Raw genomic sequence first — 15558 nt, 5'->3', positions numbered from 1 at the left:
CTCCGCCTTATTTTATTTCTGCATGGGCGGTTATGTTAGGTGTGGCCAGGGCACCCTCAAGGTCACCTTCCAATTGGCTACAGCTGGCGCAATGCTCCTCCGAATTTACCCGAGCTTCCTCCCATTGGCTGTAGCTTGCGCGACGCTCCTCCGAACTAACCCGAGCTTACCCAAGTTACCCCGAGGCTTCACGCTAGATACTTGGCTGGGACCGTGTTAAGTATTGCTTTCACACTAAGCACTAATACTGGGGAGGAAACTTAAGCTCCGTCTTATGGGCATGACACAACAGCGTTAATCGGTTAATGGTCATATATGCGGAATTAGTCATCCTCGACTTTACAATCATAAACACCTGGTAGTCCTCTTACCACTCCTGACGCAGTGGTGCAGCGTTTAAGCGATGCGCCACTGTCCTGCGATGGTAGGTGCTGCCACCGGTGGTGCTTGTGTGACCAAGGTTGCTCTTCCCGAGAAACCTCTCGCGGAGCAATCATTAGACACTTTTATTTGGGTGTGCGCAGTGAGCTAGCGTACGCAACGACTCTACGGACTGCGCAACGACTGCGTATGCGCAGAACGCTACATATCTCGAAGCGTCTTTCGGGCGTATGCACGCTACAAACCATAGCGTGCGCACGCAACGGGCACGCTACGGGATGCGTTGACAAGATGGCGGCGCCCTGCTCGTCGCCATATACGTGTCACCGCTGGATTATATCCGACGCAATACCTCGCTCATATGTTAGCGGTTTGCTTTTATTTCGAACACTCTCGCCCACACGTAGAGGTATAATCAATAACTAGCCCCTGTTTTTCAGATAATTTGGCGATTTTCAAGCTCTCAGGCTTAACTAAATGCAGTGTGTTTTCGTCGTAGCGACGACACCTGGCGAAGCAGTTTTCTAGCTTTTAGTCAGTTCTTATATTTTCTTCGGTTTGCATAAATTTTCTTCTTGGAACAAAAAAGGCTCGCAGTGCACCCACCCTAGTTACCAGTAATTATGAATGAAAATTTCTTCAACCCAGCGTTGATGTGCTTTGACATCTTGTCACTAGATGACGCTGCTGTTAACGCGCGCCCTTTATGGGCGCTTCGGCACGGCCAACTAACTATGAGTGTCATGTTTACAATATTTACAGCGTGCGGAACGCAGTAAGTGATGCGTACGCAAGCTTACTGCGTACGCCCAACTAAAAGTGTGTAACTGCCACCTGCCACTGTAGCCAGTTAGCTCACAATCCGGTCAGCAGGTTGTGATGACGCCACAAGGTGATTTGACTAGGTGGACCACCTAGGTTGCTTCTACGGGGACTTTTCTATCACAACGCCGACGAAGCCGGATTTCCTGCAGAGCGCGAGCCGTAGCGCTATCGCGTAAAAGGTCCTCTTCGTGGTAAGCAGTGTTGGGTGCTTTGCGGGGAAGGTTAAACGTGCCACGGTATTCTACGCACAAATAACACTATATTTATTTATTTATTTATTCAAATACCCTAAAGGCCTTCCGGGAAGGGTATTGCATAGGGGTAAAAAGGAGTTAGCTGTCCTGCAGTGCACTCCCTTTGAAGGGCAGGGCATTGCATAAGTCCCGGCGTAGATCTCGATCACTAAATGCACGGAATGCTTACTTTTGGAAACGGAGGCAAACTCCCACCTCAAAGCAAAGTAACTTGATGCAGTTAGCAGTGGAAGCAGGATTTCAAGGGTAGCGCAGGAGGTCTTCAGGTGAGCAAATAAAGGATGTTTAAACCTCAGTTAAAATCTTCGTAACTGCTAGAACTTCGAATGTTTTATACAGAGAGTCGGTCGCTGTTGCCAATCGTAGGTATTTCACATAGCGATACAAATCTACTCCGGATTTGAGCAACATACCCTGCTCCTAAAAGGCAGTGTGTTAGAGGATAGCTCACTGTTTTTTTTTTAGCTCCTTTTAAGCTTATTCGTGCTTAGAGTGTAGGGTGATCAAATGAGCCTCGACGAACGCGTTGGTGACTGGCTCATTAAAAAATCAAGTAGAGGATCCGCCTCCATCTCGACTGGAAGACAGGGGCACAGGCATTAACATCCCGGTTGAATTCGTGGATTTCACTAATCCGTTTATTGCAGTGACCGGCAGCTTAGTTATGCCCACTCCATTCCTTTTTTTTTTTGCTGGAATGGCTGCACTTCATTTCGGCAGATATGGCTGCAACCTATTCCTTGGCCTAGATCTCGGCTTGTCTTGGGTGAAATACTTTGAAAATGAGTGTTCGACTCCACCCTGTGTAGAGCTAAACCCTTTGTTTCGTGGCGCTGTGTGGCCAAGCTGCTGTTGCATGTTTGAAAAAAAATCTGACGAAAAAGGACCACAATGAAAATAAGGGGACCAAACACGAAGGGACCCACACAAACGCTCATATTTGTCCCGTTCCACTTGTCGCCGTTTTTTTTGCCGTTTTTTTTCAAAGATGCAACCTCTCCTACTCGCCCAGTTTTGAATCCTTGTGCAAGCTGCTATGGCCGTAATAAAACTAGTCATCATCGTTATCATCATTATCTTTAACGTATACTCTTTGCACTGGCCTTGAAGCAAGTTCAATGGAATAAAACACGCTGTGTTCTTCAACATTCATACAGTTATTTTTACTCGTAAGCGTAAATAACTGCAGTAGAAGTGAAGTGTCCCGTCTGTAGAGAGAAACAGGACGATCACATTTTGGCAAAACAATGAAAAATGAAGGAAGGTCTATAGGGAGTTCCGGTACGCTGATCGACGTTTCAACAAGGCTAATTGTCTTTGTACGGCCTCACACTAAAAAGAATGTAAAAGTGGGCTTTATATGCATTGAGAGGCAGTCACTTGTCCCACTATACCAAACAGCGCTGGTAGACAGACATGAGTGGCACTACACTACCCACCATTCAATACGTATGCAAAAATAGTAAAAAGTGAACATTTTCGTCGTATTCACTGCAATTCAGAAGAGAATCTCTGCTCACGAAACATTTCTTTTAGGTTCATATGAACTAAAAAAAAGAACAGGAAGTTTGAAGGTAGAAGAAAAACATTCGGTGGTACTGCCGATTCTGCTGCCATAACATAAGGATTGAAACTCTTGGTTATCTGCGACGGAACCTAACATCAGCACCACCTGAAATCAGACAACTAGCTTATCAGACATACGTACGCCCAAAGCTTGAATACGCCTCATCCATCTGGAACCCTTCACAAGCATACCTTACAAATGAATTAGAAGCCGTTCAAAATCGAGCTGCACGGTTCATCATGTCACAGTACTCGCGTGATAGTAGTGTCACTGCACTAAAACGAGCCCTTTCCCTCCCAAGTCTCCAATCACGTCGCATCGTATCACGCCTATGCCTCCTTCATTCCTTTTTCTACCGCCCTATTAACAGGCATCCTTTGCTGCAGCCGCCATCAAGAATATCCCCTCGCCTAAACCACACTCATCCCATAGCTCCCATTAAAGGCCGCACATCAGCTATGAATGTTTCATTCTTCCCAGATGCAATAGCCCGATGGAATGCCCTGCCAGATAATATTGCTTCTTGCACAGATCGAGCAATTTTCCGCACTGAATTAGCGAATCACCTGTGCCTTACGTGATGTATTCGGCTTCATCAAATAATATGATCCTGTGTTACTATCTCCTTTAATGTTTTTAATTTTAATGTTTTAATTTTAATGTTTTGCTTTGTTTCGTTTCATTGCTTTTTGTTTTTGTTTTTGTTGAGCTGGTACCATATGTTGTACACACTGTTCTTGCCCCCGCCTTATGTAATGCCCACGGGCCCTTAAGGCTTCAATAAATGAAATGAAATGAAATGAAATGAAATTTCCCCGCAAAATTTCAGATAGTTCTGCATCACTACACGATGAATTTGTTCCTACTCAAAGGTTACAGGGCTGCGAGTTGAACTCAACAGTGGAACTGGTATGTTCCGTGGTGTACAAAAATAGAAAGTTTCAGCCGGATAAATATGTACTGTGATGCTCTTAGTTTATTTGTCTGCAATTTGGTTTATAATATTTGAAAACTGCAAGACCTCTAGAAAGATTCTCGAACTTCGCTCCACAGTTTGGAACCTGACCGTCATCCTCAGGAAGACTTTCCAGGACGTAGAGTGCGTAATGAGTTGTTCCTGCAGGGAGGCAAGAGAAATCGATGTATGATATTAATTTGACTACAGAATGAAATCAATCAGTCAATCATTCAATCAATAAAGTCCAACAGGGTAAGTTGCTAGGGTGACCACAAATATTTGTTACTATTCCTTTACCTGTATGGGATGAAATTACTGGCGGCAGGCGAGTTAACGTGCTTTGCAATTGTGGTGATCAAACTTTGTCTACTGTGTGTGTATGTGTGAGATATGAGAAACCGCGATACTTGAAAATGAAAGTTGGTTTTTGAGGAAAGGAAATGGCACAGTATTTCTCGCGCATTTCTCGGCGTACTCTTGAACCACGCCGTAAGGGAAGGGATAAAGGAGTGAAAGAAGAAAGGAAGAAAGAGGTGCCGTTGTGGAGGGTTCCGGAATAATTTCTACCAGCTGGGATCTTTAACGTGAAGTGACATCGCGCAGCACACGGGTGCCTTGGCGTTTGGCCTCCATTGAAACGCGGCCGCCGCGGTCGGGTACGAGCCCGGGTACTCCGGCTCAGTATCCAAGCGCCCAATAGCCACTGAGCCACCGCGATAGCATATTTTGCAAGTATAATGTGGGTATTTCTCCCAGGCATGTTTACGCGTTAAGTTCATCTTGTAATGAAAGAATACGCCTGATTCGCCTGAGGCACTGTGTGTGCAGATTGGCTTAGGACGAGTAGCGAGTCTTATTTTTTATTTGTTGCCGCGCTGAATACCACTTCTATGCGCTCGTGCTTGATCGTGTCCGGTAGTGCTTTTGCGCCGTTAGTAGATATTATTAATGCGGAAGCATTACTATCCCCATTCTGAGAAAATCCAGCAGCGCGTATGTGTTAGAGTGCGTACTCTCAGATGACACAAAAAATCTCATCGATGGCAAGAAAAATAGGGTGACATCATCAAACGGCCGTAGGACGCACACAGCAAGCCGATGACATCATTTGAGGCAAGCATATATATGTCGTTCGTCTATATATGTATACTCACCACTGGTCTCCTCAATGTAGTGCCAGTTTTCCTGACGACATTCGTACCAAAGCTGCGACGCAGCCGTTGCGGGTGGTGTCATACGCTTTCTCGCTGCATATATACCTTAAATGTGCTAGTCAAGTTGGGGGCTAGGCTGCTACAGAGATACGAACTCATGACATATGCACCTTCAATTGTGTGCCTTCCCAGGCTTTTTACCTCTTCCCTTAAGGCGCAGTTGAGGTGTCCACCAAGATGTTAGATAGATACTGCACCATTTCCTTTCTTCAGAAGCCAATTTGAGTTTCAAAATTGTAGTAAAACCATTCGCCGTATAGCGTTCCTCGCGGTATCATACGCGCGCACTTGTGTGTGTGTGCCTGGGTGCCAAATATTTGCACACAGGGACAGTAATGCTTTTGCATTTTCCCACGTAGCGGTCTTAAGTGCTCTGCCGAATTTTTTTTATTGCGGAAGGCTTGGCCCTGTTGCCTCTTGTCCCGCGCGCAGAGAAATTTGCGTTTATGTCGATGTATGCAGAATGCGAATACAGCCGCAATGCATGCGGCTTTCCTTTCCTCACAACTTTCACATTTTCGCTCATCTATTGAGCTCGAGGACGTGGAATAAATTCCTGGAGTAATTTTGGCCACCTAGTAACCTTCACCGTGCAGTGACGTCGCACACCGCACCGATGCCTTTTGCGTTTCGGGGCCCTCCATTACGGCCCCTCCTTCTCTCTTCCTTCTTTCGCTCCCTTCTTACCTTTCTCTCAAGGCGTGAATGATGTGTCCACAGAGAAGTGAGACAGCGCACGAACATTCTAGAAGGTGATGACGCATGCATACCATATAAGGGCAATAGAACCGGGTTCATTCCGAGTTTTGGCGGGAAAGTCGCAAGAACGCTAAAGATTGTAGACACCGCAATAGCCAACCTAAATGCTAAAAGGGCCCCAAGTTTCTTCGGCATTTTTTTCTAGTGCCGTAGCATCCGTCTGGAATGCGGAAGGTGCGGAAATAAGTTACAATATGGGTACACACTTGCTCCTTGCTTGGTGCTGGGCTTATCGTGAGTGAAATGCTCGGAAAGTTCCTTGGGCCGAGGAAATACCTCAGACAGATAAAAATACTTTGTACGATGCACTTTTTGACCAATCAGCAGACAAGGGAAGGGAAAAGAAGTGCTCGTTATGACGCACATGACGGAAACCAGCAGTCACCGAAACCAAATAGGATAGGGGAGTTTCTAAAAATAAAATAAATACCCTCTAACATACAAATACCCACGAAAGCAGAATTTTGGACAGCCGTCGCCGTAGCTCAGTTTGCAGAACGCAGGAAGCGAAAGCCGCAGGTCGTGGGTTTGGATCCCACCGGCGGCATGTGGTTGTTTTTTTCATCCGCTTTGTTATCAATTATGTTTAAGCCATAAAATTATAACGCTTAAATTCCAAGTTATCAGTACCTAAAAAAAACATCCCCTATGCTATTTGGTTTCTTGCGGCCAGGCGCGGTTTCCACCGGAAAGCCGCACCGCGGCATCAGCCTCATGGACGCGACGTTGCTGTGACGTCGACTGAGAGCGCAGAGATCTTACTACCTGTACACGCCTGTGCACTTCACAAATGCCAGATGCAGTAATGCTAAATTACGCGCATACGCTTGTTCCATAGAGCATCAAGCCGTCGAGGATAAATTTGCACCTTCTCATCAATTACATATGTCTTTCGTCATGTAGTGAGTTTTGCGATATGCAGAATGTTTTGATAATGTAGTCGTCGAATACAAGCCTTAAAAGAAAGCTCAAAAATATGGTAAGTTTAGTTTAGTTTAGTGGGTTCAACGTCCCAAAGCGACTAAGGCTATGAGAGACGCCGTAGTGAAGGGCTCCGGGAATTTCGACCACCTGGGGTTCTTTAACGTGCACTGACATCGCACAGTACACGGGCCTCTGAAATTTTGCCTCCATCGAAATTCGACCGCCGCGGCCGGGATCGAACCCGCGTCTTCCGGGCCAGTAGCCGAGCGCCATAACCACTGAGCCACCGCGGCGGCTAAAATGTGGCCATATGTGTGTTTGTTTGTATGCGTTGTTATCTAGGCTACCTCGAAAAATATTACGTTCAGCTTGGACTTGCTCGAGTTCTGAATAAATGGCACGCAAACAGCAGAAAGACGTAGCTCATATTCAAGCTAACAAGTAATCCGTTGACAGCAAGCGATTTGAATAAGATCAGTTCCTTGTGTTCATGGATGCCAAGTCTCTGTTCATATGATTTTTATAAAAAATCGATTCCATGATGTGCACTCACCTGGCAGGTTGAATTTTACAACAAAGCATTTCTCGGTCTCATTCCAGAAAGAAAATCTGTAGGTGATGTTTTTGCGATCTGCAAAGACAGGAGGAAACGCATATTCCTTGCTGCTATGTCTGCGAACTGCCAAATGGGCTGCACGTCAGTATCGCTTCCGGAATTTGTGGCAAGCATGAAGCGTAGTGGCTCGATCATCTCAGCACACATTCGATGTGATGAATACGTTCGAGAGACCACCAATATAGGCTTAGTAAGGTTCCGCCATTTAGTCGTAGTGGGATTAATTTCCGAGCTTAGCTTATGCACTTTCTCCTGATGTTCACTGAACATGCTGAATTACAATTAAATCAGAATTGTATGCTTTATGGCGCGTAAGGAGATAACGTAATCATGAGGCAAACACGCTTTCATCTTTTGGGCGAATTTGGCCTTTGGCATGCATTAAACGTAAAAGTACAGGCTTGTTTCATTAATGACTTCTTGTAGAGCTTGATCCCGACTTCTTGTAGAGCTTGATCCCGATGACCGCTTGTCCAGATGATTGTGTATGGGGGGCGGCTTAGGTCGCAGCCTAGGCTGCGTAGATGTTGGTCGTACTACGCCGCTCGAAGTAAAGGGCTTGTTCGCAAAAAAAGAAAATGATTCAGCTTTTGCCTTCGTGGTAGGCGCCTCGCAGAAGAGACAAGTCAGTCCAGCGGTCTGGGACTATAGATGCCCAACCCGTACTGACCACAGGTGCCAGCCCAGCTCCATTTAGGATTTCAGCGCAGCGCGACTTCCTCACGGCGAGTTTGACCACGAGAAAGGTTACATATACGCAGTGGAATTAATGCACGCGTGAAGCACCACAGAGATTCTTTTTTCAGAAGAGCTGTGTCATTAACTTAAAGGAAACTTAACCAAAAGGAGCAGGTGTGTCATATTCAGTGTGTAAGAGGCATTAACAGCTTCATTAAGGTTGGGCGTTGTGCATCGAGGCCACACAACACAGACAGGGCACAGAAATTATCCCACGGTGTGGCACCCACCGCCAACAATATCCAGGAACAGGACAACTGGGGGCGGCGTAGGTGTAGTGATGCGTCTTGCCAATGTGGAAGAACAGTCTCGAATGGCTACATGCTCTGTGAGAACAGAGAAAATAAACGCGTCTGAGCTATCAACACCTCTGCCGCAGATTAGGGAAAGCTGGGCAGTAAAAAGAGGGTACAAAACTTCCTCTTTTATCCTTGCTTCGAGTTAGGTGGGCGGGGTCTTCTGTGCCACTGAGAAATGAGCATTACGCATGCCATTTAATACCTTGTTGTCCATTACCTGGGGTTCCTGCCAGAAAGCTGGATCCGAAGGTGGTGCTGTGAGTATCGGACATGCCGGGTAGATATGATGTGTCAATGCAGCTTGCCGCAGGAGTACACTACAGCTTCAGGCTACGCGCACTTCGACGCTGCTCGGTGAGTCAATAATGTACACATGCGCATCCGCTTGTAGCGTAGGAATGGGTGTCGAACGGGTAAGCCCAGTAATGAGTAGAAATGGCCTCTCGATTCACTGCTTCTAGACGCTTCCAATTCCTTGAGGCAAAGCATTAAAACTAGGCTGAGGAGACTAGTCGAGGCTGTAGAACCGAGTGCACAGACCCAAACCATATTTCAACTTGCTCCACCACTTGCATTGCAATGCGGCGAAAGAGATGCAACGTAGTATCGACCTCTTAGCGTGCGGAGCGAGCCCATGGTGCTGCAAAACCAGAACTGCCAAGTTCTACTGCTGGCACTCGAATCGACGAGGCATCAGTTAAGATTTGGCCACCCAATGGAGCTGTATAGGCCTATGTAAATATAGGCGTCGACACCATCGACCTCTGACTAACATATAGGTAGTCATAGTTACTCTTTTACATGAGATCATCTGGCCAGTTAAAGTGCACCACTCAGGAATCTTTTTCAGAGCCGCCGGAAAACCTGCTTCTTGGCGACTAAGATCCATATGTACGCACCAAACTGTGACATAGCCTGCATGAATCAGATGAAATAATTCCGTAATGGTAGCCAGTTGCCACGCCAAAAGAAGTTCCCGGTTGAGAAATACTGGGGCCCTTACAGAGCCTTGAGGTACGCTTCTTTTTATGCCGAAGTGCTTAGCACGTTACTTACCGATGCGTATAGCGCAAGGATGATCATCCAGAAAGGAACACATAAAGGCGATTGCTCAGGGCGGGAAGTATAGCTATTCCAGAACGTTAAGGATCTCTGGAAGGCTGACATGGTCATGAACTTTGTGGGCGTTGATTTCTAGAAGCGTGTGGACTCTGCAGAATCTGCCTTCCAGTAAGATCATACCCGAAATGCGTTCCAGACAGACCGCAGTGGTCATGTAGGGGCGGAAGCCAATTTGTGCCGGGTGATACTAACGATGCCTCTCGAGCCGACATTAAATCTGACGCCAGTACCCGTTCTATGAGATTACAAATATGCAAATAAGCGCTATGGGTCAAGGATTGCTTAAACTGCTTGGATGCTTTCTGGGCTTCGGGACAGGCAACAATTGAGCATGTTTGCACGCGGTTGGGATCTCCCCTGGGGTCGAAAGTGCGCTCAGCGGACTCGCGTAGCCATTATAACTTAGTGCCGTTTATATTCTTGTATACTTCACAGGTAAGTCGAGCAAGCCCTGGAGCTTTGTGTAGTTTCGTTTGCCGATAGTTGCAAGAAGCTCAGCCATGCTAAACGGTGTCTGTGTGACATAAAGGCTTTCTTTTCTTTCAGAAGATCCCGCTTCTGAAGGAAGAGTAGATTCAAACTGAAACGGCGGCTAAGGGAGTAAATTTTTCTAGCACAGTTTTCTTAGTAGATTTCTTCTATTTAAAAACCTAATTGCATTATCATTCAGCAAGTGCGTTTTCTCGTGAAAGCCATCGAAAATGCAGTGGGATGCGTTAATCGTAAGATTGAGTGAAGTGTTTTTAGCTCACATGCATATACCCCACATTCTATATCCCAGCAACTTACCCCACATCCTGGTCATCATCAGACTTCTTCGCCGAAGCGCGGTCCCATACCAGTAGGATGACTCCGTTAGTCTGTGGGTAAGACTACGACAGGGTACAAAGAAGAGAACGTATAGGGATCAGAATGCAACTGGCAGTCTCCACACCCTTTTAATTGAGGCATATGATAAAAATACGCACGAACTTTAGAGGATGGTGTTACTGAACTGCGCAAGCTTAGCTGTCGGACAGATTATTCTCTGCCGAATTAGCAGCTGCTCCTCCCGCTACAAGCATTGTGCAAATATGTGCATTTGTAAATAAACGGACACGCTCCCGCTCCCTTATTGCCTAAAGTGTTCTTCTAAGTTGGGTAACAAATTTCGCCGGAAGAGTGGGGGAGACAAAATGTATGAATTGGAGCTCTGTGCAAGCCGTAAAGGTCGAAAACACTCATCTGCCTTTGTTGCGGACATCTGTCTTTTATATAGACGTTTTACAGTGCAAGAGCACTGATGGCGCCATATTTGGTCACGTGATCACACCGCCATTGCGTGCGCTTCCGGTGCGGTGTGGCCGTTCAGCAGGGCAATGTTCCAACTCTCGCTTTGTGCAACGAACTTGCGAGCGGCACAAGAGCGTTGTGCAAAGGCGCAGTGTATTTTAGTGCAACTGAAGGTTGAATTAAAGCATGCAGGTTACTTGTCTCCTTCTGACTGCGCAGATCGGTCCCAACGCGCCGCTAAACTAGACAGCTTGCTGTGAACTTTTCGTTTAGCGCGTCAGAACTAGAGCTTCCACTCAGCCGCTTAGCCGTTGCCAGTACGGTCCCTCTGTCCACCGGGTTGTGAGCAACTTGCTCAAAGTGGCCCTCTATAGGTGGAAGGTTGGCCACTTAGGTCAAGTCACCTTGTGACTTCATCACAACCTGCACAGTGGACTGTGAGAAAAGTGCCCACCATGGAAGGTGACAGTTAAATTAATAGTTGGTCGCGAGAGGTTGCCCGGGCAGAGCAGCCCGGGCCCACTAGCACCAACGGTGGCATAGTGGTGACGCATTCTTTAAAGGTTGCGTCATGGAGCCTTGAGTTGCATGAAAATTCTCAGGGATCTATGAATGCAAAGTAGAAAATGACCACTTCTGCATATACAGGGCGCCGCGGTGGCTCAGTGGTTATGGTTCTCAGATGCTGACCCGAAAGACACGGGTTCAATCCCGGCCGTGGCGGCCGAATTTCGATAAAAGCGAAAATCTAGAAGCCCGTTCACTGTGCGATTTCTGTGCACGTTGAAGAAACCCAGGTGGTCGAAATTACCGGAGCCTTCCATTGCGGCGTCCCTCAGAGCAATGACTCACTTTGGGACGTTAAATCCCCTTTGAAAAAATTCTGCCTATATGGACATTGACCCATTACCGCTGTCGCGTTATACATTAAGGCGGATTTTAAGAGTCCCCTCGAGTGAAACCAAAACACCTAATTCGCACTTTTTCATTGCGACAGTGTGCTTGCTGGCATGAAGTATAATTTACAAATATAGCTACACACTGTACTCTAGTAGAAAGTCCAGTAACATCCGCTGGTAGAACCCAAGAATCTCCTAACTACGCTAAATCGTCCGTCATGTTTTCTTTTTTTTTTCTTCTTTCCCATTCAGCGTCTGACTCTCGTGGTGGGAAAAACTGTGAGGACACTTAAGGAAACTTAAAAGTGTTATGCGGTGGAATTATATTTTACACTTTTCGCAACGTCCGTTGAAACTTTTGTGTGTGTTTGGGTCAGTTTCTTCGTAAGTTTCGGTCCATAAATCGCCGTTATTGAACTGCTACCTGCCGTAGCAGGTATCTGGTATGATGTGGCGGTGTCGACATTTGCATAAAAGTTTTCTTTCAATTTTTTTTATTTCGAACCTCTACCTAGGTGGCTGTCTATAAGCCAGATTTCCCACAACCAAGTGGACAGGTTGTAATACCGTCTCAAGGTAGGGGCTACTTTCGACCTATCACTAATTTAATTGCCTCCTGCTACGGTCGGCAAGTTGTTCACTGTCAGGTTGCTCGCTGCCACGGTGACCAAGTTATGATGGCTCCACAAGCTCACGTGACCTCTCTCGACCAGGCCGATTGAGATGCTGTTAGGCGTCCGTGTAAGCTATGCAAAAACTTAAAACGAAACTGCGCTGGAGCGCAGGTGCCGTAGAGGTAGATAGCTAGAATCGGCTGGCGTACAACAAAGCTTGGCAGGCTAAATATTATCACTGTCGGGTGTATAAGCGCGATTATAAAGGCGTGGAATATTCTGTAACCTGTGGCGTTGAAAGTGTGTCGGCGACCAGGATTAGGAGATGTAGAGTATGACCTGCTTATTCCACTTGATGACATCATATTGTATATATATATATATATATATATATATATATATATATATATATATATATATATATATATATATATATATATATATATATATATATATATATATATATATATATATATATATAAATAAATGGTTTCCGTTTATGAACTGGTCGCAACAATATTTTTTGAAAATATTTTTTTTACATTGGTGCGGTGCAAATTGCAATACACCGCAGCTTCAAAAATTAGCAGCTCCTCCTTGCAGTTGTTGCCAGCGCAGAATTAAGTTGGCGCGTTATAATTATGTTATTTGGTCTTTTTTTTTCGGTGCAGAAACGTGTAGGCGTCCAGCCCTCGCAAAAAAAACAACAGAAAAACGACAGTCCGAGCCACAGAGGTCCCCATATGTAAGTAGCTTTGTCAAATTTTCTGCCAATGCCACCACAAGAACAGTGGGCTCGACTTCATTTTGATTTGTGAAGAGTCCTGGCATGTGTGCACAAGCAACGGTAAAAAAAATAACACGCGATGGTCCCTTGTAGCTGCAATTCAGCAATAGCTGTTATAAATGTTCATTTCGATGATTATGATATACAGGCTATCTTAATTACCATCAACGAAGTTATGAACAGCCAATGATGACTGGTGTCATCATTGCCCAGTCGGTCACAAACGGTACACACAAAATACAAAAGGTTTGTGTTCGAACTGGCTCTAAAATGCGCCGCAAGGGTGCCTTTATAAGTCGCTTTTGTTCACCACCGGCAAGTTTCGGCTACTCGATAAAGAAACTCAGGATTGTGTCGCTGTTTGTGCATAGCCTCTGCTTCTCTGGCATGTTCGGGGTCTTGTCTTCGCTGTGTTTTTACGACCTTGGTTGGTGCACACTTCAGTACTTTGTCCCAATCGGCGCTTAAAACTTCGATCGTGCTCACGACGGCGCTCTTCAGACCAGCTTGAACTCGTTTATTGTTTAGAAGGCCAGGTTTAACACAGTAACGAAACGGGCTTTTCGAAGACGCGACGAGCCCTTGCCACGCGGAGTGAGTGCCTTTTTTATTTTACGAACATGAGTCTCGACCGCGGGCCGTGCCAGGCACTATTTGTCTGTTATTTCATTCCCCTCAACCGGCGCCGCCTACGACGAGATCACCAGACCCCGCATTAAGACCTATATGTTTAAACGCACGTTACGTTCTACTCAAGCTGCAGGGGAGCGGGCCGTGGCTAAGGAGACAAAAAATCTCGACAGCATACCAGTAGGCTCATCTGCTGTGCACAGATCGAACCGCACTGTGCAAACGGTCTATATATCTTGGTGCATGTAAGTAGAGGTGCCTCTGTGCTCAATACCATGCGACGAAATCTGCACAAAGGCTTAGCCAAGTGGGCACCATTAATTTTGTTTGAGGGCACCTCTCTGGCGTCACACTGAATACATTCATTCCTCTGCAGTGCGCAGCGGTGCATGCAACAGGTGCGCGAAAACGACTCAGCAAGAAATGAGCGACTGCTCTTAAGTTTGCCACCGTAAGTTAGGTGTCATGACCGAACTTAGGCCACGCTCCGTAGCTCAATTCACAGCCCCAGACGGGAAATTCGCCAATTATTGAGATCTGGCGTATTCTGACGAGCGCCCGTCTTGCGCACACTGCTTGTCATTAACTAATTGCTGATCAAATTGGTTAGCATAATTATCTGTCCTATTGTGTTAACAGCAGGTCAGCTTCCAATGCATTGTTAGACATAGTTCCACGCGTGTCCTTTGTAGTGATCTGCCACGTAGCTACTAATATTCATAAATCAGCAGGCAGTGGTTCATATTCGGAAGTGAATTTTTTTATTTTTGCGCCTAGAGGAATGAAATTTTGCATGCCTTTTGGAAAGTTCACTGAATGCTTAAATACAAAATTTCACTGGAATAATTTAAAGTAGTTTTGACATTATAAATTCTTATATGCTTCATATTACTGTACCAAACTTTCAAAAATCCTGGCGTGACAAAATACACAGCAGGAGTCTACAGTCACTCTTTATTCTTGTTGACAGCGCGTTAAAGCACAGGGACAGAAGAAACACAGAGGACGACGTCACAGGGGTGGTTGGTGCAGTGATATTTTCGAAATATTGTGAGCAGCTTGATATTTTTCCACGCATTATGTTATGCCTAAGCTTCTACAATGCACTGGTTATGCTCATGTGAATTTAGTGACGGTATATAAAAATAAAAAAAATAGAAGACCAGTGAATACTTAATTTATAAAGGAACGCAATGCAACAAACCGCCTGAAAATGCGTGAAGCCATTGTCGTGTTGTGCTTTCTCCAAGCAGGGCAGTGAGCTCAAAAAGCAGATTAGAGAAAACTGGCATTTTCAATGAGATTTCAGCTAGTTTTTATTGCTACCTACGGCCACAGAAACATTTTTTTCTAAAAATCACTTCTGGGCTGCTTTCTTAGAAAGGTTTTCGAGATATAATTAGACAGATCTCATTTGTAAGAAATCTGGTGTTTTCTAATACTAGATATTTTCGAGATGCCTGTATTTGTATTCTTGTTTGTGTTTTTGTATGTATTCGCAATGTAATGCCACATCCTCCCTTTACTAGCACTGCCATCAAGAAATCAAAAAGCGACGGCAAATATATAGTTTATCTTTCTTGTTTATGTGTATTCACAAAATACAGGGTACCCCACGCTACTCAGCCCCTATGCTAAGTCTAAGGGGGTGCTGTGCTGATAAAAAAGATAATTTTTAGACGCTTAGCACAATGGAAAT

General features: G+C 45.5%; 1 long non-coding RNA gene across 1 annotated transcript; it reads right to left on the bottom strand.

Moving 5' to 3' along the window:
• Nucleotides 1-3998: 3998 nt before the first annotated feature.
• On the bottom strand, nucleotides 3999-10526 carry LOC144104235 (uncharacterized). Its single transcript, XR_013308472.1, has 3 exons — nucleotides 10447-10526; nucleotides 7436-7513; nucleotides 3999-4144 (listed from the first exon to the last, which is right to left on the bottom strand). It is a non-coding gene; the product is annotated as an uncharacterized LOC144104235 (long non-coding RNA).
• Between the last annotated feature and the right edge of the window lie 5032 nt (nucleotides 10527-15558).

Source organism: Amblyomma americanum, chromosome 9, assembly GCF_052857255.1.
Source record: "Amblyomma americanum isolate KBUSLIRL-KWMA chromosome 9, ASM5285725v1, whole genome shotgun sequence".
NCBI lineage: Eukaryota > Metazoa > Arthropoda > Arachnida > Ixodida > Ixodidae > Amblyomma > Amblyomma americanum.
Note: the sequence above shows the minus strand (reverse complement) of the source record. Positions and strands in the feature narration are given on the sequence as shown.